The sequence below is a fragment of the Asterias amurensis genome, chromosome 8, assembly GCF_032118995.1.
Source record: "Asterias amurensis chromosome 8, ASM3211899v1".
NCBI classification, from domain to species: domain Eukaryota; kingdom Metazoa; phylum Echinodermata; class Asteroidea; order Forcipulatida; family Asteriidae; genus Asterias; species Asterias amurensis.
The window spans coordinates 3669985-3697914 of NC_092655.1; the positions used below are offsets into that span (position 1 = coordinate 3669985).

The 27930-nt window shown below is 39.5% G+C and overlaps 2 protein-coding genes across 4 annotated transcripts in view; one reads left to right on the top strand and one right to left on the bottom strand.

Annotated features, from left to right (window-relative positions):
- The window catches only part of LOC139940705 (uncharacterized), a 229869-nt gene that overhangs the window by 17536 nt on the left and 184403 nt on the right, over positions 1-27930 (top strand). Inside the window, exon 2 of the mRNA XM_071937072.1 lies at positions 15950-16038. The gene's annotated coding sequence lies outside the window, so the exon portion shown is untranslated. The remainder of the gene's footprint in view (positions 1-15949; positions 16039-27930) is intronic.
- Positions 1-27930, bottom strand: part of LOC139940703 (G-protein coupled receptor 83-like) — a 48188-nt gene that overhangs the window by 15382 nt on the left and 4876 nt on the right. The window contains exon 1 of one of the 3 annotated variants that reach the window (XM_071937067.1): positions 2195-2331. The exons of 1 other annotated variant lie outside the window; for it this stretch is intronic. The gene's annotated coding sequence lies outside the window, so the exon portion shown is untranslated. Of the gene's footprint in view, positions 1-933; positions 1052-2194; positions 2332-27930 lie in introns of those variants that run through there. One more of the 3 variants, XM_071937068.1, reaches the window with a different exon arrangement.

Here is a 27930-nt window from a genome sequence, read left to right on the forward strand (position 1 = left end):
TATGTCATAATGTTGAGGCCATATAAAAATATTTGCCCACCGAAAAAGTTTCATCAAACACTATTTCAATTCACAAGTCATGATGATCAAACCATGTGACTGAATATTTTGCTGAGCATTCTGGAAAAAAAATACAGAGACTGAAAGAAGCCATGTGCCTTATATCATTTTCTAATATTTTTGGAGATTTTTTTTTAACCCTCCGATCAATATTATTATTAATATTAAAATTTAAACGATCAGCTTGTTGATTCAATTATCACTGTTTATTTATACGCTTTATTTTAAATTTTAAGAGAAAAAAGGGGGAAAAAATAAATAAAAATCAGATTTGAAAGCCAATGATTATTCACACTTTTTTTTAATTATTTATTTTTGTTATTTTTTGCAAATTACCATGGTAATTTTAAAATTTCATTAAAAAATATTTTGAATAAAACGAAGACAATTGCTGGCTATAGAGCAATACACAGAGTCTCAAAGAACACTGTAGTCACTGTAGATGTTTCTTCCATGTATGGCTTCACCGGGAAACTATGCTTTCTTGTTTGCCGTGAAAACAGGAAAAATTCAAAACAAATGGGGCCAGTTGAAGTCATCGAAGATCGGTGTGTAGTGTGAACATTTCAATGTCCATCAAGTTTTAATATATGTTTGCATACTTCATATTAACAAAAGAAGGTAATTAGGGCATCGGTTGATATAAGGCATCATTATTTTTTCCCAATTCTAAGAAAAAGGCATAATAGCGTGAAAACTGGTAAGGGGAGGATACAACCGATTTTAGTTTGTGTAAGATCCCTACTGCCTCAATCCTCTAAAAATCAATGAGTGCTGTGTTTTCCTTCTGTCTTAGTAATCCTTCTAAATCAACCTGATGAGATTTGTTAACGCCCCCATCCTGTCGCCAAGATAGATGAATGTCCAACGTACCTCAACCTGTCCTCTCCACCCTCCAGGACACAATTTCATGACTCTGCTTACCACCGAATCCGGTGCTTACGATCAATCACCATTCCCCGCTTACTGATGTGCAAGCGCCGAACTTCTGCTCTAGCTGTGTGTAAACGAAGAATGTCCACAGTAGTATTGACCCCTTGCACGCGCGTCACAGTACGCGGCGACTGATCCGCTATCACCATGTTGGTTGGTGGGCAAGTTAGGTTTACGTGTATCAATGCAACGTCGCCTAAAACGCGCCTTTTCACTGCGTAACGCACACCATAGAGTTATATATAAAAACGGACAGTGAAATTGGCCACCAGTATGGCGCATTCAAGATTTTTTTGATGATGACGTCAGGCGAAATGGGTCAATACGCGCACAAGCAAACATTCCCTGCTAACCCGTGAAATACGATTGACGTGAGCGCGGAATTCCCTGCTAAGCAGAGCCATAAAATTGTGGCCGAGTGATTTTGAATGAATTTGTTTTTTATTTTGCTTCTTAATTGTTTTTCCATTAGAGGCCATTTTGCTTGGGCTGAGTATAAAAGAAACACCGCACTGGGGGAGGGGGGGGGGGTTATATACACTCCATGGAGTGACCTTTTAAGGGTTTATTCTTTATGAACTTGGCCTTGTACAAAAACCAGTTCCTTGCGAATTAAAAAAGCGAATTGCTATTTACTACCCCATTACGAAGGAATAGCACAAAATAAAACATGCAAAAGTATGCAGATTTAGGTCGACTCGAACCTCCAAGGCTAGGGGCACCTTCGTTCGAGAGACAACACACAACGGCTGCTCCCCCCCCCCCCAGACATAAGCCATTGTCGAAACACACGACATTTTCTAATAAATGGGTTACAGATAATGCAATTCTTCTATGTGTGTCACTCTGTATCTGCCATTGGCAATCTTTAAAAACACACACCGCAAACTAACGATCGAATACGCCCTGTTTCACATAGTCGCTTAAGGCATGTTCTTTTGATACAGAAGATGAAAGCCATTTAATGACATTTTTAAGGACGCTCAATTACCAGTGACCGAGAGTACATCATTCTTCGTATATACACATTTCAAAGGTGCAGTTATAGGCTCGTTGGAAGTATATTATTGCTGACAAGTCTCTGCTTTTAGAAGTTGTTTTGACTGAGGCATGTTTTTTTTTCATTACATTTCATTATTTGAACCCCCTTGTACGAAACTCTCACTCACATTTACTTTGCATTTGCATTTTGAGCGCTTACCCCATGGTGTACGTCCTGTCCTGTCTTTAATCTTTTCCATCTTTGAGAAGGCAATGCCAGTTTCATTTTACGAAGGGCCAGTCGATTGGCAAATGTTAAAGTTTTTGTGAGAGACTTTTGAAGGGGCACCGATGCAATGACATAGACCTTATCGCAAATACCAATGCGCAAGCGCAGACTGTTGAATGAGGTGCATTGTGGGATAGATATGAATCAAATTTTGCTACCAGCTAGACCACAATGCATCTAATTCCAAGCTTTACGCGCGCGCCCCAGTATTTGCGAAAAGGTCTATGGGCAACAGAGGCCATGGCCTTAATATATAGCATTTGTAGTTATGTTGATAAATACCATAGAGTTATATATAAGAACTAGAGGGCGCACGAGTGATGCTTCGTGCACAAACGCCACGGGACCGCAAGATGACAAGCGCGTCATTCTGCACGCGCGTTGAATATGAAATACACGCTTGAGTTTTTTTTTATTGAACGCTCACGCGATGCTGTTTGTTCAACTTACAAAATGGCCGCACAAACACACGCTGTGAGATAGCTGTTTTGTCAACTTAGAAAATGGCCGCCTGCTCGCATACCGGGGCGCGTATATAGGCCAGTGCGCGCTCTAGTTCTTATATATAACTCTATGATAAATACAGACATGTGACAATGCAGGGTTGGCGTCGTATTCTCTTGAGCGTTTAGATCAAGGAATCTTAAATTGCGGCACAACAACTACATCTTTCAAAAATGACGTATAGTTGTTATTCGCGAACATGCTCGGTATGATGTTGGCCTGAGCACCATTGTCGAAACGGATGAATCTCGGTTACTTGATGGTAAAAGTTATAAGGTTTCTCGTCTTAGATTGTTTGTTCAAAAAGCATGAGACTGTTTTGGGCTTGATGGTCAAACATCCTAGGCACCTGAAGTGAGTGGTCGAACCACATACTCATGTTGTTTGATGTAAGCGATATTTGTTGGTTGGAAATGAACAGACGTGAGCTCGCGTTTCCGTAAATAAACTCAGGATGTTCCATTCTTCTTTAGGTAATTTATATAGTTGATTTTGTGGACAGAGCAGCGGTTACAATACTTTGGGCCGGCAAACCAATGGAGATTTCAGACACTCGGCAGTGGCCACCCTGCCCTGGTCATTGCTACAGAGTTATTGACACACATAGAAAAGGGCTAAATTTGACGGGGGAATCAATTATTAAGTTGAAGCGGTCTGTTTTTGGTGTAAATGGAGTAATTTAACATTAGAAAAAATACTATGTTTGTGTCGTGACGATAGATCGTACGTTAGGCAATGTGTTCCTTTTCATATTGATCTAAACTGCTGCGGTAATTTAAAACGTTTCTGACAAAGTTTGGCGACTACTTATTTTTTGCGACTCATCGTTTGCAAAATGTCGGACTAGAGTTGGCTATAGAATTCCAATTCAAGAAATGTTGAATAAAGGCTTCTTGACAATATTCGTTAACGTTTTCTGTTTCCTGTTTTTGAGAAATTAATAGAACACTAGTAGCTTTGATCTGGCGAATTTTCAACCTATTTTTAGTGAAACTAGTTATTCGTTCATACTATTCTCCGATGACCCTTTGAGCGTTTGTTCATGTATAATTTGGTCCACACAAAGTGTCAATAATGGCTTTTGAAAACCGAAGTTCGCTATGTGCTTTAAAAAGCATTTTCACAATTCACACATTTATATTTGGGTCAAGTCCTACGTTTTGTCGTACCCTCTTAAAAATTTCAAGGATCTTCAGGACATAAAGATAGGAAATTTGAAAGCAATAAAAGGCACTTATGCGCCACAGAATTCATTTATTTTTGAAATGATTTTTTTTCTTTATCTGGGGCTGGCCTAGCTGTCCACAGATGGAGCATGACCCATTGGTGTTGACAGAGAGGGGATATTGAGGGCCGCTGTCGGCACATGTTGGCATACTTTAATGTTTCCACATTTAACCACATTACTCAGCTCATATGCAACGAGATATCCTTAGAAAGCGAACACCATTTTTTTTGCAAATTTCACAAGGAAATTCTTGTGATTATGTCCCTTCTTGCAATAAATATCATGCTAGATTATCGTATGCAAATTGTAAAATTGTTGACTTGCCTTTGACATAATTCTAATGTGCACGGGACTCCTGATCTGTTGCTCTGATCAGTAGAGTGTGGGTTCGAGTCCTGGTCATGACACCTGAATGCTGTTTACCACGGTAAAGCACTACGCACTCACATTCGATACCCATTATCTGATCATAAAGACCCCTTCCAAAGTTAGTCTACAGCTCCCCATAATCTGGTTTCAGGGTATCTATAATTTGGCCTTGACGTCTACTTCTGTAAATTCAATATCTGTCAGGATCTCAGCTGTCTCTTCTGTGTTCCCTGTCATCTCGCCAGTTTGGCATTTTCCAGTTTACAATATTCCTGCTTTCACATTTTGTTGCACTCTCTCGGCTAGCCATCAATTGCTTCCGGTTTCTTCTTATAAGTCTTTGATGAGATTTTTTTTTCCAAAGTCTTCTTTCCTCTCTTTAAAATTTGTCGAATGAGAATTTCTATGAATCTTTTTAAAATGTAATCTTTAAAATAATAATTTACTATTTCTAATTGTTATCTTGTCAAATCATCATTTCCTATTTCTACTTTTTATTTTTTAAAATAAAACCTTTACACTATCATTTCCTATTTTCCTATTATTTTCGTTCAATCTGTTGCAGTATTGTTCCATACTGCTTTTGTGTGTGAGTATGTGTGGCTGAGCTTTTAAAGTAAAAAGCCATTTGCCAAATTTCCCCTGTGATGGTGTACGGGTTTAACCCGTATGACAGCCGAGTAAAACAAAATTAATAATTTTGTTTTACTCGGCTGTCATATTTCCAAGTTTCCTTTCATTTCTGTTCTTACAATACCTCTGCGTCTTTCTGTACTTTGGGAACAAAACACGCTTCGTCTTCATTGGTTTCTTCGCTCTAGACTTCGTCCCTTATGGTTGGTATCTTCCAATAGAGGTCTTGTCAGGAGCATTTTGCTTGTTTTTTCCGCTTTGAATCTTGGTCTTTAAGCATGGTGCCGAGCGACTAAACACGTTGAGTTCGCATTTTCGAAATAAAAGTGTACTCTTAATCAAAATATCTCATTAGAGTTCGGCTTGTTTAATGCAGTTGTATACCCGAGTTACACACACAAGTCCAACTTGCATGCTTTCCCCGATGGACGTCTTGTAAGTTTTCATCCATGAATTCCTCAACGGTATTAAAAACCAAGTCTTTGACTGATGATTGTTGGTCTTCTCTGCGACTCCCTTGCCGATTTCCAAATTGGGGACCATTTTCTGAAGAAGGTCCGAAACTTCCTTATTCTCTCCATTTGGTTCTTGGCTTGTTGGCTTCATAATTTTTAGAACAAATGAAACTAAATTAATTGTGGATTGTGGCACCTTGCCTTCCCCGCATACTTCACATCTTTCTTAAGGTCCTTGTTGCGTTTCCTGCTTTTGGTGAACAACTGCTTGGATCAAATGTCATAATCCTCACTTTCAGATTCAAGGATGCTGTTAAAAAGTTGGGTTTAATTCACGATTCCCCATCCCTATATTTATTGTACTTTATCTTCTTTGATCCCAGTTCTATTTAAAGCTATTCTTTCGATGTAGTTTCATCATCATGATTATAGTTTTAGTAATAATATCTCAGCTCCTGTCTGACTTGAGACCATGGTTTACATGTTGACGAGACTTACTCTCTCATGTTGAAATATTTATACATTTCAACATCTTGATCACATTACTTCTCAAACTTTTGAGTCGTGGTTGTTGGAATCAGCACGGAGTCTGGTGCGTCCAAATCATGTATATTTGACAGTTTACTGCTGCATGACATACCAGTAACCTCGTGTCCCCATAACCTGCATTCTCTAACGTTAATTGGTTGACAGTGGACCCCAAAAAAGCCTAACTCAATGTTTCAATCCGAGTATGACTGACGCCATCTTGTGTTCAGTGTTGTTGTCGCAGTTCTAGTGCGTTCACTTTGTACTGTACAAAGCTTATTTATTGCTACCAGTACTTGTAATTGCATACCGTACATTCGTTTGTGTTAATAAGGGACAGTGCACCACCAACAGGATTAATAAAGCCCTTATGTTTTAATCGAAATAAATCCGCCATCTTTGATTTTCCTGGCAGGGTTAGAATTTATTTTTCACATTCCTCCCACAGATTTCGATCTTCTAGTAAATTTAAGCAACTTTGTTTGGTGAAACCGCTTTCATACAACAGGTTATAAAGTATTAAAATAGTGCACTTTTCACCCATACACCGATGATAGTAGCAAGGTTTACAAAGTACTTTCGAGAGTCCTGTGGACCCCCCCCCCCCCCCCCCCGGAGAAATAACAACAAAACAACACGACACATCACTCGGGTGGGATTCGAACCATGCTAGAATCTAGGATAGTTAATACACGCGATAGAATCGCAAGCTGCAAGTAAACAATAACCAAAAGCTCAAGTGTGCGACCTTTCAACACTTTGCCTTTAAAAAGGCGTCCCGTGTATTAAGACCTGTTTATAAGCTTCTACCCTCTTGAAATCATGCAAGTAGATGTGTCCCCTTCGGACAGGCATGTAGTATTCATGGGTTTGACAGTGTAGCTGGCAGAGATATTTGCAGATTTCTTGAAGGTAAAAAACCTTTACAGATGGCTAAGTCGGCGCGATGTCGGTGCGTATGAATACAGGGCTAATGTGGTCATGTAGCTGGCGGCAAACCATTAGCATCACCTCTATACTGTTATTAATCGACATGTATAAAGCAGTGGGAAAGCTGTCATTTTCTGTATATATTTGGTTTGCCATGTGTGTATCTACATGCCAGGCAGATAAGGCCTGCATTTGTTTGAGAATTTGTCTTGCTTTATATTCTACTACAGCGGATCCAGTAGATTTATGGAATTCGGTAGACTTCTCAGTTCCGAAAAGAACTGTCCTGCTTATTCCTGGCTTGGCGGGTTGTAGAAAATCGGCCGGGACTACCATTTTAGATTCAGTGGATCGAGGCATTAAAAACTTCACTCACGCGGACTGAGTCCTAATTATAGGTCCTAACGTTTCGACTTACCTGTTTAGTCCTCATAGCAGACGATGTCATTTTCTGTTGGCAATGTGAAATGCTGGAGTGTCGTTTATGAAAGATAAGTCTAGCCGGTGTTGGCGCTGTACATTATTAGAAGGCCCCTTTTCGAGGATGTTTGACCTAACATGAGTGATGACATAACAGGGCTATTCGCGAACTGGGAGAATGGTAGTCTCTCTGCTCGCTTGACTCAATAAGAGCGTTGAGGATATAGATCCAAATGAATTTCCCCAGATGGATTTGTTCGTGCAGCAAATGCCAGCTGGTCTCCTCCCACAATGGAAGAATTTGGCACACCCAACTCAACAAATATAGAATCCAGCTAGTCTTATTGAGGAAAACAGTCAATAAATGTTTTTTTTTTTAATTCGTTCATTTTTCAAATGTTAAAGGTCGATAGAGTACAGCGAAGGGGAAACGGCTTCATTGTTTCGAAGTTGACCGGGGAGGGAATGTGTTAAGCCCCTCTGAATTATGCAAGCTTGCCACCACACGGCGATGTTATTGGAATGTAATCAGGCCGGAAGGACGGTCATATGCACTGGATAATTCCTCATTCAATTCCATTAAACTCACATCCACATTATTTCTATAATTCTATAAAACATATCAACACGTCCGTGTAACTAGTTATGTAGTAAACAAACAAACCGACACACATGCAATTAACCTTGCGGGAGTTGTGGTTTGTTTTGGTGCTCCTGTTTTTATTTAATTTTATTTTTTATACAATTTTTGATATGTTTTCTCTTAAGCCAAGCAGTGACGCCTAATTATTGTGCATGTGATCCCTTTTGCGCTAGAGTTACACATTGTATTCACGATCGCGACTTAATCAGAGGCATCATGTCCAGACCAACCATTGTAATTTAAGATTTCAATTAATTTCTGTGCAAAGGTTGGTTTCTGATGATGATACTGTTGCAGGCCACTTAAGTTTGTAGTGTGATATTCCCCTTAACCGCGGACGAGAGTATGGCACCAGTCACAAGTCCGTGTGGTCTCTCAAAAAACCTGAATAAATCATAGTTTAACATCATCCAAAATATGATATTTCCTAGAATGAAATATCTTCATTAACTACCATGTTAGTAGATTACATTGACAATCAATTTAATATTAAATGACCGTTAAGTGGCAACGCTACCCAAGTGTAATGACCTGTGTGTAACGGATGATATAACGTGTCGACCCCATAAGGGCAGACTCGTTCCCAGGTAGATGTAGAGAAAGTAAGGTGATCGCCTCGGTGGCTTGGTAAGGATTTGTTAAAGCCGAGTACGTGATTAAGTGACACAGGCACCGGGTGATTTAAAAATCACGTGGGACATTGGTTTGATTTCAATGCTGGATCCGGGTAAACATAATGATGGAATTGAATGATGAACTTCTGCCATTTATAGACACACCCGTGTAGAGTATCGGAGATTGATGGATTTGATTTAGGCCTACGGAGAGAAATTCAATCAAATAATTCGGTGCCAAAATAAAATTAGTACTCTCGGACCGTTTTTTTGTTTTTGGTTTAAAATATCATGTGATGTGTTGTGAGCATTTTGTGTTTTATAAAACAGTGTCCAATTGATACTATCGTTCGGCACACTCTAAAATTTACCCGAATTCCGGGTCCCAGGCAGCCTGGCCCATTTCTGGGTCAGGATGGACCGGAAGTTGCGCCAAGTTTACCCGTAACTGACACAGAGTCAGAGTAAAAGTCCTTTAGAAAAATCAGTCTGACGGATCAGACTGGCGCATAAATGGTTTAAGACCGGGTCTGATCTGGTTGAGTTGAAGTACTTGTGAAGACTGAACAATCTGTCCAAGTTGTTAAAAATGATAACTCCTGGTCTTTAGAGTATGTACATTTGTATACTCATTTTTCACGAAACCGACATTAAACCTGTGAAAATTCCATACGATTAAGTTGCATTTATTTGTTTTTGTTTTTATGGGATAACAGATCAGCGTTGAGTCAAATTGCAATCCTAGATTTTTCCACTGCATAAAGTTAGTTTAGAAAATTAAAACGAGTACAGACCGTTAAACATCTGACATATTATAGGCTCTGTACTGTAAAGGGCAACCGGTACTTCTGTAACGTGTTTATTTCAAAGACAGGCTCTAGCTGCTTCTGGAATAATTGCCAATAGAATTGTATTAACCTTGACAGGATGTGCTGCAAAGGTCTAACATGGTGTACTAACCAAGATGTTATTTGGTTTTGTCTCTTCGGTCACGTAAGCCTTGAGTACAAGATGCACAATCTATGTTGGAATTTCTACTAAGAAATCGAAACTTCGGCGGCATTTCTTTATAAGTTTTAAGCTTGACAAAGTGATCTATTCAAAATAGAAATCTAGACGATCACGAAATGAGGCTTTTATTATTGCTGCGTGATATCGTGATTTTTTTTAAGTCGAGGATGTGAAACCATAAAATCAAAGAAAATACAGATGCGCCAACCAAATTTATACCAAAAGAAAAACCAAACTGTAACTTTTGAAGAGATGAGACCTATACTCCTAACACTGTTACAATGCGAACAAGAAATAATACAAAGTTGACAATAAAGAAACCAGCCACATGTTTGTACGGCACGATGGGTGTGTTGGGGTCGAATGGTCTATGGTGCACATACACCCGGGTTATATTAACTGAATCACGGCAGTGTAGGTTAGAGACAAGGTCGTGACACGCCACTCTGCTCTGGGGCAAGATACTTTTGGCTGTCGGTGCTGCATACTCCACAGGAGTTGAGAGATACAAGGAGCCCGATGAACACGGGTATGTCAGGTGCTTCGAAAGGGCTTACTTAGGTTGAAAAGGAGGGGTCCTCAGATGTGAGAGTCATCTATTTGATGAGGCATTAAGACAACGGCTGTCCTGACAGGATTCATCTACCGGTATCTTAATTAAATACCGTCTTGCAACTCGCTCGTTTTGTGTGCCATCATCTTTGGAGATGGTACTTACAGACCATGGCACTATATCCACCTCGGATCAAGTTTCCGTTTTCACGATCAATGCAGCAGCTGGCCTCGGACACTGTGTCACTTGGAACCCTGGTTACCGTACGGCAAGAGGGCAGCCTCCTCGTGTGTGTGTAAAGAATTGGGTGCGACGATGCTTGCATTGCTCTGTCGTCCGTTCACGAAGCCCTTTACCCTTGCCTTCCTCCACTAACCGTTAAAGCGTGCCACTATGCTCTCTGAATAACCCGCCAAAAAATGCAACAAACTTGCTAAGTTAAAGGAGCATCAGGCTAGTCTATTTGTTTTACTTGCACTGGGGAAGTTTAAGTAGCCCATTAAAAAGTTTTTTTTTCATAAATGTATTTTTGTTTTGTTGTATTTATGGTATACTGCGACCACATCAGTAGTCCAAAGTAAAATTCACAACTCAAAAATTACCTATTATTTTATCTGAAACGGGACAAATATGCGCATTTATACATAGTTTGTGGTTGTATAAAGGGCAAGTTAAGTAATGAAGTTTACAAGCCCCCCCCCCCCCTTATAGACAATGTACACCTTACTGGAAACACTGCGTTTAGTTCCTCACAAAACAACCAGGCTGTCCAGACAAAGTGTCTTGTAGTTCGGCTGTACTTTGATACTCGTAAGCGAAATGTTGCACCCACACACAACTCCTTGTATTTAACATAAATACATTTTTGTATTACAAGTTCCAGGTATTATGCACATTGTCGGGTGTTTCTATTATACTCTCTTGAGAAATTAACCATGGGAAAAATGGATTTTGATTTTGAGTCATGCATTTTTGAATAGTGTGAATTGGAAGTTCATGGCGCTGCGAATGAAGGCATCCTTGATCTTCTGTCTGCAAAGAGGAAGGCCGAAGCTAAAGTTTACTTCACAACTACAGTGTTTTTATAATGCACATCAATCTCTCGTGTCACGTAATCCGGTCCGTAGAGAGATTCGAGAGGTGAAAATAGTGCTATAAATAAAAGAGATGAAAAATAGTGATCGATTTCACCAAGTTGTCCGGATGGGAGTCGATACTCTCTAAAGCCATCTTATCCCCACGGGTGATTTGATGCTTACGGACCCGCCGCGGGACAGGGGGAAGGCGCGGTAGGACTCCGCAGTTTCTATACAAATCTGACAGGAGTTAAACCACACACTCATTGTGTTTGAGTGCCGGTATATTGATAATTTTCTTGATGATGCACTATGTATTTGAACAATTATAGGTAGGCATACTGTTGTATTGTGTGCAATTGTGTAGTTAATACAGCATTATGAAAGTGATGCAAACTGAAGACACAAATAGGAAAAATGTGGATGCACTACTCTAGGCATATTACGGAATTAAATATTTTGTAAACTTAGCTGGTATTTTTTTAACGAGACTTTGTTTCAAAAGTGATGCTTCAAAGCTCCTTTAGAAGAAACTTTACCCAGATACTCACAAATAGCTGTGCTCACGTCATAAACCATACGCCTCAAAATGCCCATGTATCTTTTTAAGTTCAAGTCACGAAACGTAATGTTACCTAACGTAATTTACATTGACATGTTACATTAATTGCGTTGTTCCCTTACGCCACAAGGTACCATACCTGCCTTAATCGACAATGGTTGCACATTAAGCTGGAAAAAGAACAGAAACTCAACATGGATATGGGAAGTTTATAGATTTCTTATCTGGTCTGTCCGTGGGAGATAGATGATGCCAGCACGGCATTATCACCGACATCAATCAACCCAACTACATAAAATGCTGACATGAATGTCAAATACATTTGGCTTACAACAAAAGAAGGCATATCTCCCAAGTCAGATTTCAACCACTTTAGATGGCTTTCGCAAGAATGCTTTAGGCTAGTTGTATTTTAAAGCAAGACTTCAAAACAGACTTCATGAAGTCTATACAACTTAAAAACAGGTCATCTTTAATTTATCTAGAAAAATGTAACGTCAAAACAAATAGTGTAACCACGACACCTCAATATGACAGCTTGCTCCTGAAGACGGTTAGAGCATATTGATCGAAACGTCGAGTTTTCAAACACCCGATTTTTCTCAGATGCACTCCCACGCAAAGTTTAAAATCTACAGCTCTTGTTGAACTTGTTGTTTTCTGGTCAAAGTCAACTAAGGACAAAATTGAAAATCGAAAGAATCATTAACAAGCTTTGGTGTGTCCTTGTACACATGTAAAATTACAATCATTGAAGTCTACCGGAAAATTTAACTGATAATATTGTTTACAAACATCTGAAACGTTTTGTTTCCTCTCTTTCCTTCTAATACGCCTTTAAGAACATATTTTCTGTTTGATTAAACAACCTTCACGTATTGTTAGTGTCCTCACATCTTTCTCTTCGGTGGGCATTTCCACCGATCACTCTAAATCACGGGAAGGAGTTGTCCCAACAGAACAACCTGGCGACCTTGCCTCGTGCAATACCCAACTCACTAAACACGTCAAGCCACCCACTTGCAGCGAGACAACTCTCTCTAGACACAGTAATAATGTAACTGTAGATGAGATATACTTACCACCCCCACCCCCGGGGGCCAATTGTAATCGAAATAATATTTGTATTGCCGCCTATGTGCCATAAATTTGTTATAACACAAGACTTCTTTTTACTGGGGAATTCGGGGTGTATTGTGTCTTCTGCTGAGCAGAGTTCAATTATATTTCGTCTCATTGTAACGTCAATAATAACAGAGAAAATAGAATTAGCTGCTTCGTGTTTAAACAGCATGGATTTAATAATCCATATAGCGACGTCATATGTAAAATATATACGTATAGTTTACGGATCAGCGCACGACACTTTGACACCAACTATAAGATGACGTCCGCAGTAATTGCTAGCAGATATTTCTTTGAGTCACGTATAAATACAGGCGTAGTGTTTCTCTTTGGGACATTATTTGCACGCCCCCCTTGCTGGTTATCATTCACACATTATCTAGCAGAGAGTGTTGGTCCTTTAATACTATTTCTATGCCGTCATGATATCTTCGTGATCAATCAATCCGATTCAATGCAAAGCAAAATTTGTTGCCATGCAAAATGAAGGAGAATACATTTCGAAAATATTTAACATTAAATCAGAGGAAATTAATGAGAAGTTCATTAACAATGCACATCCCCCTCGAGAATTCAAATAGAAAACCGACGACCACAATGAAACGATAAGCAAATAACACAACAAATAACAGTAAATAAATAACAAGACAATAATAACAGTAAACAAAATCAAACGAACCAAACAAATAAATACACACATTGATAAATAAATAACTGTAAAGCAAAAAAGAAAAACCAGAAAAAAGTTTAAAATGAGAACACTAAACACGACAAATACAAACATAGAATGATCGAATTACTGGCGATACGTGTCTTATGCGGATTGGAACTGATTGTCACTTTGTGGTCGGTGTTCAGGTCAGGCTGTTAACCATTTTGTCATCTGTGTCAATCCCTGTAGGTGTATACCTTAAGGTACAATAAGGGTGAAAAGGGTATCACTCAATTCCATTCACCCAAATCCAGCTACCACTTTGCAATCGGTCGATACGGCATACCATATTTAACCCAATTATATTGTGTCGTATCCCAACAGACCTTGAATTGCAATCGTCTTCTTTCAAATATAATAGGTATCCTGACCAAACGCAAAAGCCACTTCATTAAAGATAGGCGGGCTGATTTTCCAGTCGCGAGAGACCCGTATTTTATAACTTAAAGAAACCCTCAACCAATCTCCAAATTATGGAAGGGACTCCCAAAGAAACACCGTCCGTGGTATTCAATCAACGGCTCTATTTATGATAAATGCACAAGGGTGCCGCGACGATATCTCTCCCCCTCCTACTCCGTCTACATTGACGGTCGCTACAGCTGCTCCGGAAAAACGTGTCAAATAAAGGATGAGGCGTGTTGTCTCTGACCGTATTCCAAGGTGTCAGCCTCTTTGCTCCCAATGGAAGATATGAAGATTTCTCTATGATTAAACGAACCGATGTCACTGAATGAGAACGACTTCCTCAACGAGGTAAACATTTTACTAGGTCCTCCAGGATTTGTTTTATTTGGCAATCAACGCCTCGTTTGTGTCCCGAGAGAGTAAGTAAGTCTCCCGGAAAATTGGCCAGAAAAATCGTTCGAGGACATCTCGAACGTGGGCATGGGGTGAAGTTACCCCCTCCTAATTTCCTCGGAATCGCGTACTCCTGGATTGTAAGCATCATACAGTAATGAAAGAGGAACTTTGGCGAACTGGAAAGCAAATCCAATTTTCAGTTAACACCGTCATCTAAATCAGTCAATTGATGAAATGTGCAGCTACAGCTTCAGAGATAGGCCGTTGATACTCGCTGGCATAAGTGGCTTTACTTTGGACAGAAGGACACGAGGGGAATTACTGCCCCTTAAACACGACGACCAAGGAATTTATCCTCCACAAACGCCAACGCAGAAAGCGTCTTGGGTTGGAATGGACGTAACAACTACACGCTCCGTGGGTTTGACTGAACCTCCTGAGCAGCAACACTAGACCATACCCGTATAAAAGCGCTTGCCTCTCACGACTGTGGCCCTGGTTCGAATCAAAAGGTCATACATGAGTAGAGGTAACTGCGCTTGTCTCATCATGGGCAGGTTTGTGCGTTGGTCAATGAGGTTTATTTTGTCTGTCCCCCCGAAAATATGAACAATTTAAACCCCAGGCTGTGCTTCCTTGGTCACAAGGATTCGATGAGGTTGGCTGTCAAGGGCGCCCTTGCATGTTTTCGCCGCGTCCTTCGCAATTCAGCATCTCAGCTTCAAGTAGGCCTACGGATGAACCTCCCAAATTATGATTGTTTATAAATCGGGGCTATTTTTATGGCAACGACTGTTGCTAAGGTGTGGCTTAGGACGTCCTAAGAGGCAGAACGCTAGCTGTAGACGCAGTTGTAGCCGCGAAGGGCAATTTCATCAAAGTGATATGCAATCCACGTGACTGAAAACGGTTTTAGATCCTTGCCATTTTTCGGCATTATTGATGAAAAAAATGTAAGCCTGTCACGTATTGAGAGGTTGCCCATGTACACAGTGCTCTTGTACACAGACGTAGGCAATTCGTGACGTCATCATGTTCATAAAAGAGCCATCAAGGTCAGAATTTACAATCGTACGAATGGTTAAACCATTTTTAATCTTTCTTTATGATAACAAAAAGAAAGAGGGCACGTCTTAAAACTGATTTTATGTGGAAATTACGTTTTGTGTAAAACTTCCCTTGGGAACATATCCACAATGCCTGACATACATACATGTACAATGCCACCGAACATTGAAGATCAGTCCATATCATTCCTGTTATCAATAAAATGCTGCGGATTCTACGTTTGTCAGGCGGTATACGCCTCTCTTGATATTTTTTTATACGTGACGTCACCATTCTATGTCGAAACGAGGCCACCGGCCATTGCATTATATTGACGGCATGCTATTTTAACAAATGCATTTAATACTACTATACCATCGGTACCTGTGACACTTGCTTATTTTATTTTGTTTAAACCTTTATTTTGAATGAAAGCATAGTTTTAATGGAATTTTTCATTTTGTTCTTGCAGCTTTTTGTTGATATGAAAGGACACTTCTGAAACTCGACACAACCTTCCGATGCAGCAATTACACCCACCCCAACAATTTGCGATAACAGGTAACTCGTTTTTGTTTCGTTTTAATTAGACTGTGTCAAATTTGCCCCAACGGGCACAACCTTCGTCGACATATGTCAGCCTTTACCCAAAACCCTAGTCTGCAACGAACTCCTACTCAGGTGTAATGCGGCGTTCAAAGTGTACCGGCATAATTTCAAATCAACGGTTTCCGTTTCAGAATGACGTCACGAATGACCTTGTTTACGTCCATGGAAAATCTTATTGTTTAAAGGTGCAAATCGTCCTGTACCCGAAAGCCCCACAATTGCCTTCGACTCAATACGTCAAAAATTTATTACGCCAATCCAAACAAGATTACGCATGGTTTTATACTTGGTGTGTCTAACACCGTATCGACTCACCCGCACAGGTGTGTGCATGCTACATTAGCTGCTACAACAATAAAGTTATCCAAACTGGCGGCTCGTTCGGAGACTAAGTTACATAATAAGAATCAATCTCTGTAGGACACAAACACTGTATTTTGCTAACTTGTTTAGGGTTTCACTCGGTTGCAGTAGTCTTGCATTCAATACTGCTGCAGCTGTTACGTTTAGATACCAAGGTGACTCGTTAGGGGCCTTCAGTGAAGAGAATGCATTGGCTAACTGAATCGTCAAATGCTCTAGTTCTTTTTGCAGAAAAATCATTTAGGTAAAGGAAAAACGGCCACAAACAATAACTTGTGTTTCTCTTCTATCATGTAGTTTTCAGTTACACCACCAAATAAACAATGATAAACAAACAGCTGAGTTTATTTCCAACCCTGCGGATCATCATCGACCATGAGGCGGGGAACATCGAACAGTATGTGATCGCGTGCGTTTGATACCACTGAATGCCCCGAAGCGCCAACTGTCGGCACTTCCCATGTAGCGCGGTAACTAAATAACATCATTGAATGCGTGGTAGAATATAATCAAGACAAGTTCTTAAAAGTATATGTTCTACCTGGCAAATAGATACACACATGGTGTTACCGCAAACCAAATATTAATACCTCAACATGCATTGCCTCATGAATGCGTCATCTTTAATATTACCCGAGTGTACGGGGTGTTTACGTTAAGATGCGCAATATTAAACATAGCCAGTCGGGCATTTATGTACACGTATGATATTGGAAATCTTTGACAATGATGTTTTTGGTTTCGTAAACAGGATATTTTTCACACGATAAAAAGAACGAATATTGCATTATACGTTGGCGCGTCCAATGATGTGTGGTTGCCACGACAACGAAGATGGTGAGCGAGCACAGGTGGCTATTTGTATACGGGGTTGTCCTCAGACTTTTTTGATTTCTTCTTTTACTCAAGTGTGCGTTGGGGAGGGGACGACTGTGATGGAATGTTGAGTTCATGCCGCCGCATCTATAATATAACCCAGTGTTTGTTTTGTTTCTGACGTGCATTGGAAAGCCAGTGATGTCAGGTTTATTAAGCCAACGCAGGTTGAATTTGTATAAGTCGTTATCATGTCTGATTTCCAATTATAATGGACCAAACACATACAGTGGGCTTGTTATGTATGACCACACAGGATGAATGTGTGCAATCGCTTGAACAAAACGTTCAAATGTGAAAAGGGTTTACTCTAATCAGAATGTACTTTCGGTAATTAATTCACCAGTTAATGACCGTAACAACTTACTTGGTAAAGATCACTAGAGAGCTGTTCGCATTATAAAACATTTTTAGAGAAGACCCATAATTCTAGAGATATGTGTTAGTGTTTACCCTTAAAATGAATTTGAGATCAGTCTCAGGCATGAAGCCGCTATCAAGCATCTGAAAAACAATTTATTTCTTATTATTATAATCCCAAGGAAATAATGTCCGATCTACTCCGGATATACTGAACAAATACATTCTGGATTTTATATTAGGAATATACGGTAAAATCATATCCATACCCTTAAATACATTTTTATCTAATTTAACATACATTACCGAGAAATGGTAAAGTCGAAATAGTTGGCAGTGTGAGTCTCACGTTTTCAAGTGCACTTTTACGAAAGAAATTGTAAATTCAATTTTTCTGGTTAGGATCCATATTTGCTAGCTGAATCCATTCCAGTTATGAGGTAAAGTAAAATACAGACCTCAAATTGAAAATCAATTACCGTAGAGAGAGTATTACAGCCGGCTAATACACGCACGTGTTGAAACACTGCTCGTCAGCAAACAAGAGTTGCGCCACAGTCGGTTGTACTCGATCAATCTCAAAGCAGACCATCGAGTGGGGCTAGACGAAGCTTTACGGACCCCTTCGTCTCACGTGCCCCCTCCCCACCCCCATTAAGCATCACTCTACCTGACAACTCAACCTGCCAAAGTACGCTCCCCATTTGTGAAGTTACAGCTGATGTACAGGGCGAAAAACAGTTCAATAACTGCCCGTGTTATAATACAAAGTAGGGGCTTGCTTAAGCTTATCGAATGCGATCTATCAGCACCACGCATTGCGGTAAGTGATGGGTGTGGAAAGTGCTCTATTCAAGACGAGTGACTGATCCCCGTGCTCATCTTAAGAGCCAATTCCAGTAATCCGGTAGAAACCTTGTTTACTCTTTACAAGGATGCGCAACGTTTAACCTATGAAACTATATGAAGGGTTTGGGTACTTTTTGTACGACACAAAACGCTAACGTCTACCGATTGACATTAAACTTACATGGCGTAGAGATAATGATGGTAGAAAGCTTCCCTTAAATATAACTTGCTGTGGTGTTGTACTTTTGGAGAAATGAGTAACAATTTTCAGGAAAATAATTCTCGTATCAGTTAGGCGAACCTTAGTTTAAGAACGTGCAGCGGAGTTACGCGACTCTCCTGAAGACATTGCTCTGTGATTATCTCTTTATAGGTAAATGGGATTACAAACATCTTCATTCGGAGTGAGAAGGGATTCATGTCATGGCAAAAAACTTGACCTACAAAAGGTATCAAACCCTTTAAAACAAGAAACAAGAGAAGTGTAATGCTATTAACCGTCCAGTCAACCAGGAGACGGGAGTTGATAGTGAGGAACAAAAGCCGCTTGTCGTATGAAGACATAGTATTGCAATTTAAAAACGAAAGTATAATCCGCGAGTTTTATTTCAAGCGACTAACTCGGGTTTAAATTGTAATGCAATCGGCTCTTAATAATTCCAGTGACCTCGTCATTTCTGACTGATGCATCCTCCCTCCCTCCACAAGATAAATTTGCTAACTCCCTCTAGCAAGACGTGTGCGAAATATATATTTTTTTAAACAGGGTATTCTTGTACTTGTTGTCAGTCTCGGGGAATAAGTGAGAAATTTTTGCCTTTTCAGTTGTGGAGCGGAATGTTCTGTATCATGTTCTGGTGTTCGTGCTTTTGATGTTCCACACCAAGTGTTGCTCCGTGCAATTGTATATTACTGTATGATGGTGTTGGGTATACAATTTGACAATCTGCAACCAGTGTTGTTTTTACATTTCTGTGGTGTTGTGTAGCGTCTCTATGGTTTGTGCAACCACTTTTCTGTACAAGAGCAACTCTGTGGTGGTCTGTTAGTAACCACGCCACGTTTGATATTCTGCAGCGAGCGTTGTGCCGTGCAACTCTGTGGTGTTGTGTAGCGTAATCGTAAACGTTGTTCTCTGCAAACGCACTGTTCTCTGCAAACGCAACGCTGTGGTGTTCTGTAATGGTTTTGGTGTTCTCAAACGTAATCGTACAATGAGGTATTCTGTATGCTATATGTTGCTTCCAGCATGCTTACTACTATAACGCATCCAGTCACAACCCGTGTAGTCTTCGAATTCGGATAATGTAGAATAGAAAATTACTCCGGTCCGAGTCATTTTATGATCATCCGAAATTTGATCTGTTGCATAAGGAAAGTAAGGTTTCACATAATTTAATTATTGCTACTTGGTCGGTCCAGACTGTAGACTCAGTAGACCTTACGATATTGTCTTAATGTCTTGCAGCAGGCACACGCTGTTTTTGTTAACTTTGCAGTATGACACCTTCAGGCCCTATCAACATTGGGATGAAACTTAATCAAAACATCGTCTCAACTGACTGAGGGCTCAACCAACGGCACGAAGACATCCAAAAACAATGCTATGTTTTTTTAAAAACTATATTATTAAATCAAAAGATCCGCAATCAATTAGTGATTGATTTTTGAAGCATGGCTTGATGAAATCGGTTAAGGGATCCTTAGGTAATTTCTCTTATAACGAATGACTGTAAAAAAATACTTGGTAAAGAGTACTAGAGAGCTGTTGATATAATAAATCATTGTTAGAAACGACACCCTTGTAACTTTAGAGAAAGAGGAAAGTTTTCAATCACAAACTTGAATAGAGAAAGGCTCGGGCGTGGCCTTTCTCAGGCATCAGAAATCACACCAACTTTATGCAAGAAGGCGTTTTTACTTTCATTGTTTTCTTGTAACTTCTACCAATTCGGAGCACGAATTTTCACAGGTTTGTTATTGTCAAACATATTGGGTAAAACCATGTGAGAATACAAGTCCCTGACAATGACCAAATGTATATCCTGCCTCTAAAATATAAAATTCACATTGACATTTGTTAACGGTTGCGCAGCTGATCTGTCTAAGGCTTTGAAGAAGGTCGTTGTCTTATAGTGAAGCAAAGGTGTATAGATATCAGATTCAAAGTGCGCTTGGCATTTATACTTGGCATTTTGTTGGTTCACTGTGTCATACTGCCTTTATGTGTCTAAGACCACGTGATACCCACAGGGCAGACACACACTCTCCTCTATTGATGGTTAATTCGATTGATGGCTTGGGATGGTAGTTGGCTTTGACAGTAACTAAATATTCCTCGCTATGTATAATTGTCGAGAATGTTATCACAGATATCTCTGGTACTATTGTGATACCGCAGCATATATCTAATAATGTATGTTTATATACTCTTGCAGAGATTATATTAGGTCTTATATTAGGTTAGATTTGGTTTATCGTTTTAGACAATACAACAGGTTGGCTCTCGTGCTTAAGAATACATACACATTTGATACATGGTAAAATTGAAAAACACAGAGGTTATCATTGTGTACGTTTAATACTATATGATTAAGTTGCCCATCTCCTGTGCGATTATGGAATGTTGGGTACCGTGAAAACCCCCTTTGCGATCTTGATCTCGTCTGACCCGTCTTTGGAAACAGTGGTCGCCTCGAAAAGAGGGTGTTAGTATTTTTGAACGAAACTTGCTTTTAGCTCAGATAACCAAATCCGTGACGGAGCTTAATAAGCCACGGTGCTCAACATTTTAGGTAAGAGGAAACAAATATGAAAATAGTTTTGTTTTGTTTAACGTGATGCGAATGATATCGGCCGTGTATCCTACGTATGATCTCGGCTGTGTTTTTTGCACTTTCCCATCATGAAATATCACTCATCCAGATCAACTATTAAGAACGAATCGACATAACTAGGTCAACATCTACGTCGACTTAAGTGTTTAAAATGTCCCCATTATATCACACGTAGATGCATTAAGCTGAAACGCGGTTACAATCAGGCAGAGCCTCCATGTCCAAGACAAGAACACTGTGAGCAATCGTGCTTCATTTACTGCTGTAGATAAATGGATATGAAAGTCTTACCTTCTACTAGATTGAATAACTGACCTGCCGACCACTGTTGGTGCATCTTGAGTACGTTTAACGCAAGGAATTGGAACGGTTTGCTAAATTGACTTACTTCAACAGACCTTTTATGAAAAGGAAAAGTTACGGAAGATGAAGTGAAGTGATGCTCCGTCACGATTAGGGAAAGATTGCATGAACTCTACCACGGTGTAACAAGTCTGGTTATTTTATCCCTCTCTCGCTCTCTTATCTTATCTTTCTTTAATGGGGCACTTTATGGAAGAACTGCTGTGATGTTTAACTTGAACATCATTAGAATTTCGAATGTGGGGGAAACAGTTGGTTTGATTTTATTTCAAATAGTTTATTGCAATAAAACGACATTTGCAGCCGACAACTTATACACATTATTTTAAAACATATTTTGCCCAAACATAAGCCCTATAAAACAATTTTCTAAATGAAGATGGGGAACTAACCTTATGGCTCATACAATGTAATTATTAGAACAGAATACTTGAGACGTTAAGTTTGTATTGTTTAATTATTAATATCTGACCTTTTGTGTAACACTGAATTTCTTCTTTACGTGATGAAGTATTGGACACACTTTCTATGGTTACAAGTATCCAAGCCGTGTTGTCACAGTTTTAATTCAGAGACACATCCTCCTTAATAAATGGCAACACCTGTTGTTTTGGAAGTAAAATCACACCGCGGTGTTTTTGAGTTTATGCTTCTCCGGTGGAACTTTGCGGAAAAAGTTGCCGTAATGTATATTCAACCAGTTACATGATACCTACTCGAGCTTATTAGAGGGACGGGTACAAAAACAGGCTTGGGGCAAACGCCACAAGGTCCGGGGGTGTTAAATGTCACTGTTTGGATAAGGGAATGAAACAGTAACTTCACATTAAGAGGTGTTCGATATCAACGATTGGCGAGTTTGGTTCACACAATTTGCATCTTTCTGTAATTTTGGGCATTCTATTGTGTTTGTCACGGTTGTTATTGCAGACCCCTTCTCTGCCATTCCATTTATAACGAAGTGCATAAGGACATTTTCCCTTGTATAGCAAAGCAAAATGCTACACCAAATTTAGCATTACAGAAATCCAATCTGTCTGAAAGAAATCTAGCCGTTTCAGGTGATTTAAATAATTGTCATCTTGTGCAGCCAACAGTAAACGAAACATGTAAGGATAAGTTTCAAATAAATCACATTACATGTAACATGCGGTTCTCAGTTCGTAGCTTGTGACGCAAATTCCCGCACATACGTTGGGGGGGGGGGGGGGTCGTGTCATGACGCTTCAGTGTCCAAAACAAATTGGATAGTTTGATCAGGAAATCTCTCTACGTGCATTGGATGGTTTTTGCCACAGATCCTCCCGTCGTTTTGTGTCTTTTTTCGGCACCGAATGTTCTGATTTTTATATTTTCTTGTGAGGAATGTTGTCGGAAACATAATCCGTGATTTCGTACCTGTTTGTCTCATGTAGTCTTAGCAGGATATTTGTTTTATTCTGCTTACGTTCCCCTTTTCAATGTTTTCCCGTGATTATTTGTAAAAGCTATTATTTGTAAGCTGCAATAATGAAAGATAAACAAAAAACTGCACTGTTTAATTTGAGTCTTAAAGCTTTCTGACATGAAATTAACATTTGACCTTTTTTATGCGATAAAATCCCTCCAAAACTTAATAGTACTCGAGAAAGCTGAAAACCTAGAAAACAAAAACAAAAACGCAATTATATGATTTCGGTTGTTAGTACAACCAAAACCTATGAACAACACATTTACATCCTGAAAATTTGCATGGATCTCCACTCTATTTCCTAATAAGCCCATCATTTACACTGCTTTTCTGTTTCATGATTGATCAGATAAATTCTGAGCATTGCGGTAATTTTTTACTCTTCACCAAATCCCGTATCATACCTTTATTTTGATATGAACTGTATCCACATGTCTGTTTGTTTTTAAGACTGGATATTTTCTGCTATGATTAGGCTATTCTGTGCTTCAGTTCTTGTAAATCGTGAAATCCATAACCCCGTAGTAATGATTAGAGTATTCTCTGATGATTTTAAAAACGATTCGTCAGAAAAATTGTTGATTGATTTCAAAACTCTGACGACTTCAAGTGCCGCAAACCTTAACGATAAGTGCGTGTCCATCAACGGAAGCGAAGTCCATATATGCATAAAGGTTAAAATTGACTCAATTTATTGCTAATGTAATTTTTTTTAAAGTACACTGGTCAAGAGAGAGATGCTTAAACATTGCTTTGAAATTGAATGTCGATTAAATGAAGGTTCCAATCTTGAATATTTATTGTTTGATGATTTGAGACCATTTTAAATTTGTTTGTACAGGGGTTCATAATATAATGACGGCCACCCTTACTGTAACAATATTCTTGGAAAAAGAAAATCAATCAGTAGTAAAATATTATTTTAAAATGCAACAGCACCATAAATTGTCGAAAATTTGTCTCGTTATACTATCAATGATTTGGGTAAACAAATAGTGTTTGCATTATTATACTAATATTATCATTGCACATTTCTGGTAATGAAACCAAAGTACGATCAGAAGTGACTCGCAACGTGGTGACGTAGGCCTGAAGATTTGTGTAGAGATGATCGTGAAAAAATGTCAGTTTTTATAAATAGTAAAAAATACTTAAACAGTTTCTACTTTTGAAACTATGTTGACTCTGCTCAGGGGAGTACGCAATTTGTAACTGTGTATCTTCAGTGGGCTATAAGTAAGCACCCAAAAACATATTGATAGCTTTGACATTAATCAAAATGTGCCACCTACCACGGCTTCAGACGTCACGATTTGCGATAAATGGCACCAATATTGCTTTCTATGCAAAGAACAAACTCCATTATCACGCACAAGTAACCATTGAGCTGATATATGCGTGGCGAAGCCATAGCGTTGCTTGGCAAAAGCGGATGAGAGTTATCAGAAACCTCTCATATTCATGAACCGAGGTGCTGAAAATCTTTATCTTTGTATAGCTTTATCTATCTTTTCCCCATCGTTCCAACATTCATCAGTCCAAAATTACAGCCTGTCCAATTTTGCAATTCATCACTTTTAATTTGCATTTTAACCTTACATTCGGTATCGATCTTAAATGACAGTCATGGATCGGAATAAAATGCATGGGTTAACAGTTATCAAATGAATGTCAGGCACTTAACTGAAAGACTTGGATCTGGTTTTAGTTCCCAGGTAGAAAACAAAATGGAAGCTGATGTTAAGCTACCTCTTAATGCGTTTGTTCCACTCTGACTTGAAGACTTACGAGTAAGTGTGAGGGGTGCGGGTTTTAAAGAAGTAGGGCCTATAGTCAGATGAGTAACATTAAATGATTTGATATCATGGAAACAGATCTAGAAGATCTGTAAACATAAACATACTTATAAGAAGAAACACATTGCCAGACGTCTTGGAATACCAAGTCTTTCAGGACCAAACGCATGTATAGGAATGCCAAAGCACATATTTTACAAAGGGTCCGACGGACTGTTTTTTTTTGTCCGAGCTGTCAAGATATAATATTCGTCTTGATCCTCATGCTCGCTATACGTAAACACAATGAACCAAATAGTTCATCTGTAATTGCTATCCAGTCCCTCATTTAAATCGGAGTCTCGATGAGTTGTTCGTATAATGAAAGTTTTATAGAGATGTTGACATTACGCAGAGCGTCAATTAAAAGGGCGACCAATGCTGCACCACTTGAAGAAGGAAATTCAATCAACCAATCAAAATGAGAGAGTCTTATGTAGAATAAGGGCCATTCAGTTTCTAGTGCTTACCGCGAAAAAAGTCGTGTTTCGGAACTGTTTCTTGCTCCCCAAAATCGAAGTCTTCTGAATGGGGATCAATCAGATGTTAGCTCGATAGAGAGCAGGTACGGATTGAGGCCGGCAGATTGATATTGTTACAACGAATTTACCAGAATGTGTGAAAAATAGAGTCCGAGGTTGAGCTTGACGGCTCGCTTATTTCCTCGTCGACTTCTAGCCATTATCGGGTCAGCTAATCAGGCCAGATAAACACTGAACGTAGCCTTCGAGTTAGGGCCCGTCGCTTTAATTTGATGACTTTTTGTCGGCTTTAGCCCCTTCCCCCTAAAAATCAATACAGTAAGCCAGAGAGACGGACAGTTTCATGGTCAGCAGATCCAGATGTTTTTCACCGAGATAAAGATTCTCATTTCCATTCTTCACTCTGGACACAATCGACTGATCTTTTTAGTTTTTGCCTTTCAAGGTCTGTTCATAGAGTGTCACTACATACGCTTTTTTACCTGTACGCTCGATGGATATGCCATAATACATCGTCGTTGCTCCCACCATTCTAACGTAAACCGAATCGAGGTTGGCAGGGTGGAAAGGGTCAGACAAAATTATGACCTCACTTACACACAGACATCATTGCAGCATGATGGATACTCATGAAAACCATCAGAACAATACTGATTGAAACGTTGAGTCTTTAATTGCACATGTTTTTCCCCGAACTCCCGCAACTCAAAGAGAGAAATTTCAAGTGGATGGGTTTACAAACCCTACTTAAAATGAATCTATACAACAGCTTTTTCGCATTGCGCCCCTTGTCCCCATGGCTCCTCTGGTGTACTGTATGACAATTATTTCGAGAAAACGAAATTCATTTCAAGTATTCAAGTGTCACGTTTCATCCCCTCTGTCCCTTGAAGTGTTCCATATATCGTTTATTGTGTCTTTATGATTGATGAGTTGATCCGTTGGGGTTAAAAACCATCCTAATGGGTTTGGTCCTGCCGTTCCGGTCCATTTGGTTTCTGATGTTGATATTGTTCATCTTTACTTAAAGGCAATGGGCACTTTGGGTAATTGTCAAAGACCTCTATTCTCACTTGGTGTCCCAACATAATTGTATGCATAAAATTACAACATGTGATTTTTGTTGCTCCATGTGGGCTCGCAGTGCCTCAATCAAAGCTGTTCTGATGCTCGTGCATTATACAACACACAGGACCTACGGCTTTACGTCCCACTTGAAGGACGAATTCAATTTTAAATTTTCTTGGAACGCTAGGTTGAAGCAGGCTTACATGTAATTCAATTGCTCTCGGACACTATGGACATGCTAGGTACGTGGGCAGGAATGTCGAATGCCACCTAGCGTCCAAGAGCCCCCCCCCCCCCCACAGTACTTGAGCCAAGTTCCACAGTCTGAAAGTTGGCTATTAGGCACGTGCGTCACACGCAGTGACCGTCCCACGATCGCCATGATGGGACTTAACAGGTTTAAACAATTGTACTTCACTGTATAACATACAGGGAAATATACCTTCGTGAATTCATTGGCCAAAACATGGCAAGTGTTGGGCTTAATGACATGTGGATAGTGATATGTCTTTATGTAGCCAACACTTTGGCACAACTATTGTGATGATGACGTCAGGAGGATCGATGCAATAACTGAAGTTGTCTTGACTATTCTTGTTTAAACGGCCCACAATATCTTTAAAATGCTATATGGCCTAAGCTGATCAGTTTGTCCCTCCCTGGTTGCAGACTGTATTAAGGTTACGTAGTTCTATCAAGGCCAACCCATCGGACATCAAGAGTGATGGACCACCTACTGAATGCATTCTGTGAATTTCTGAAAGCTGTGATGCATCATGTGCATTTAGGCCCTCTTGGGCGGCATTGCATTTAAAAGTTGATCCGCGTGTTCGCTAAAAAACAAAAACGCATGACAAGAATACATGTTCAACAATTAAGGACTTGAAACTTGAGTGAAACTTCAGAATGATAGGAAAAAAAAGGAAAAAGTCAGACGATAACATAATTAGGGGTATCAGTAGGTCCGGACGAACGTCCAAAATGATGCACCGCAATTCGATTTCAGATATTGAGTCACACTGGAATCTAATCATCCAATAAAATCGATGGAAATTAAAAGGTATATGTAAGATGATATTCGCAATTAATCAAATCTATTTTGACATGTTTAGTATATTATTCGGATGTGTGTGATATCAACCGTCAGGACAAGTTGTCGCTTTGATGTGTTTTAATTAAATCTCAGTATAGTGTCTTGTTCAACCTCGGTTATCCTCAAGAAGTCACTCACAGTTTCTTCTTCCTCATAAACCAAGGCTCACTTCCGTTTTGACACTAATCATCTGCTTCTTGAGGAGAAAGGAGGTGACGTGGAAAAGTGATATAATATTTTTTTTCTTCAGGGGAAAGGGCTGGAATCA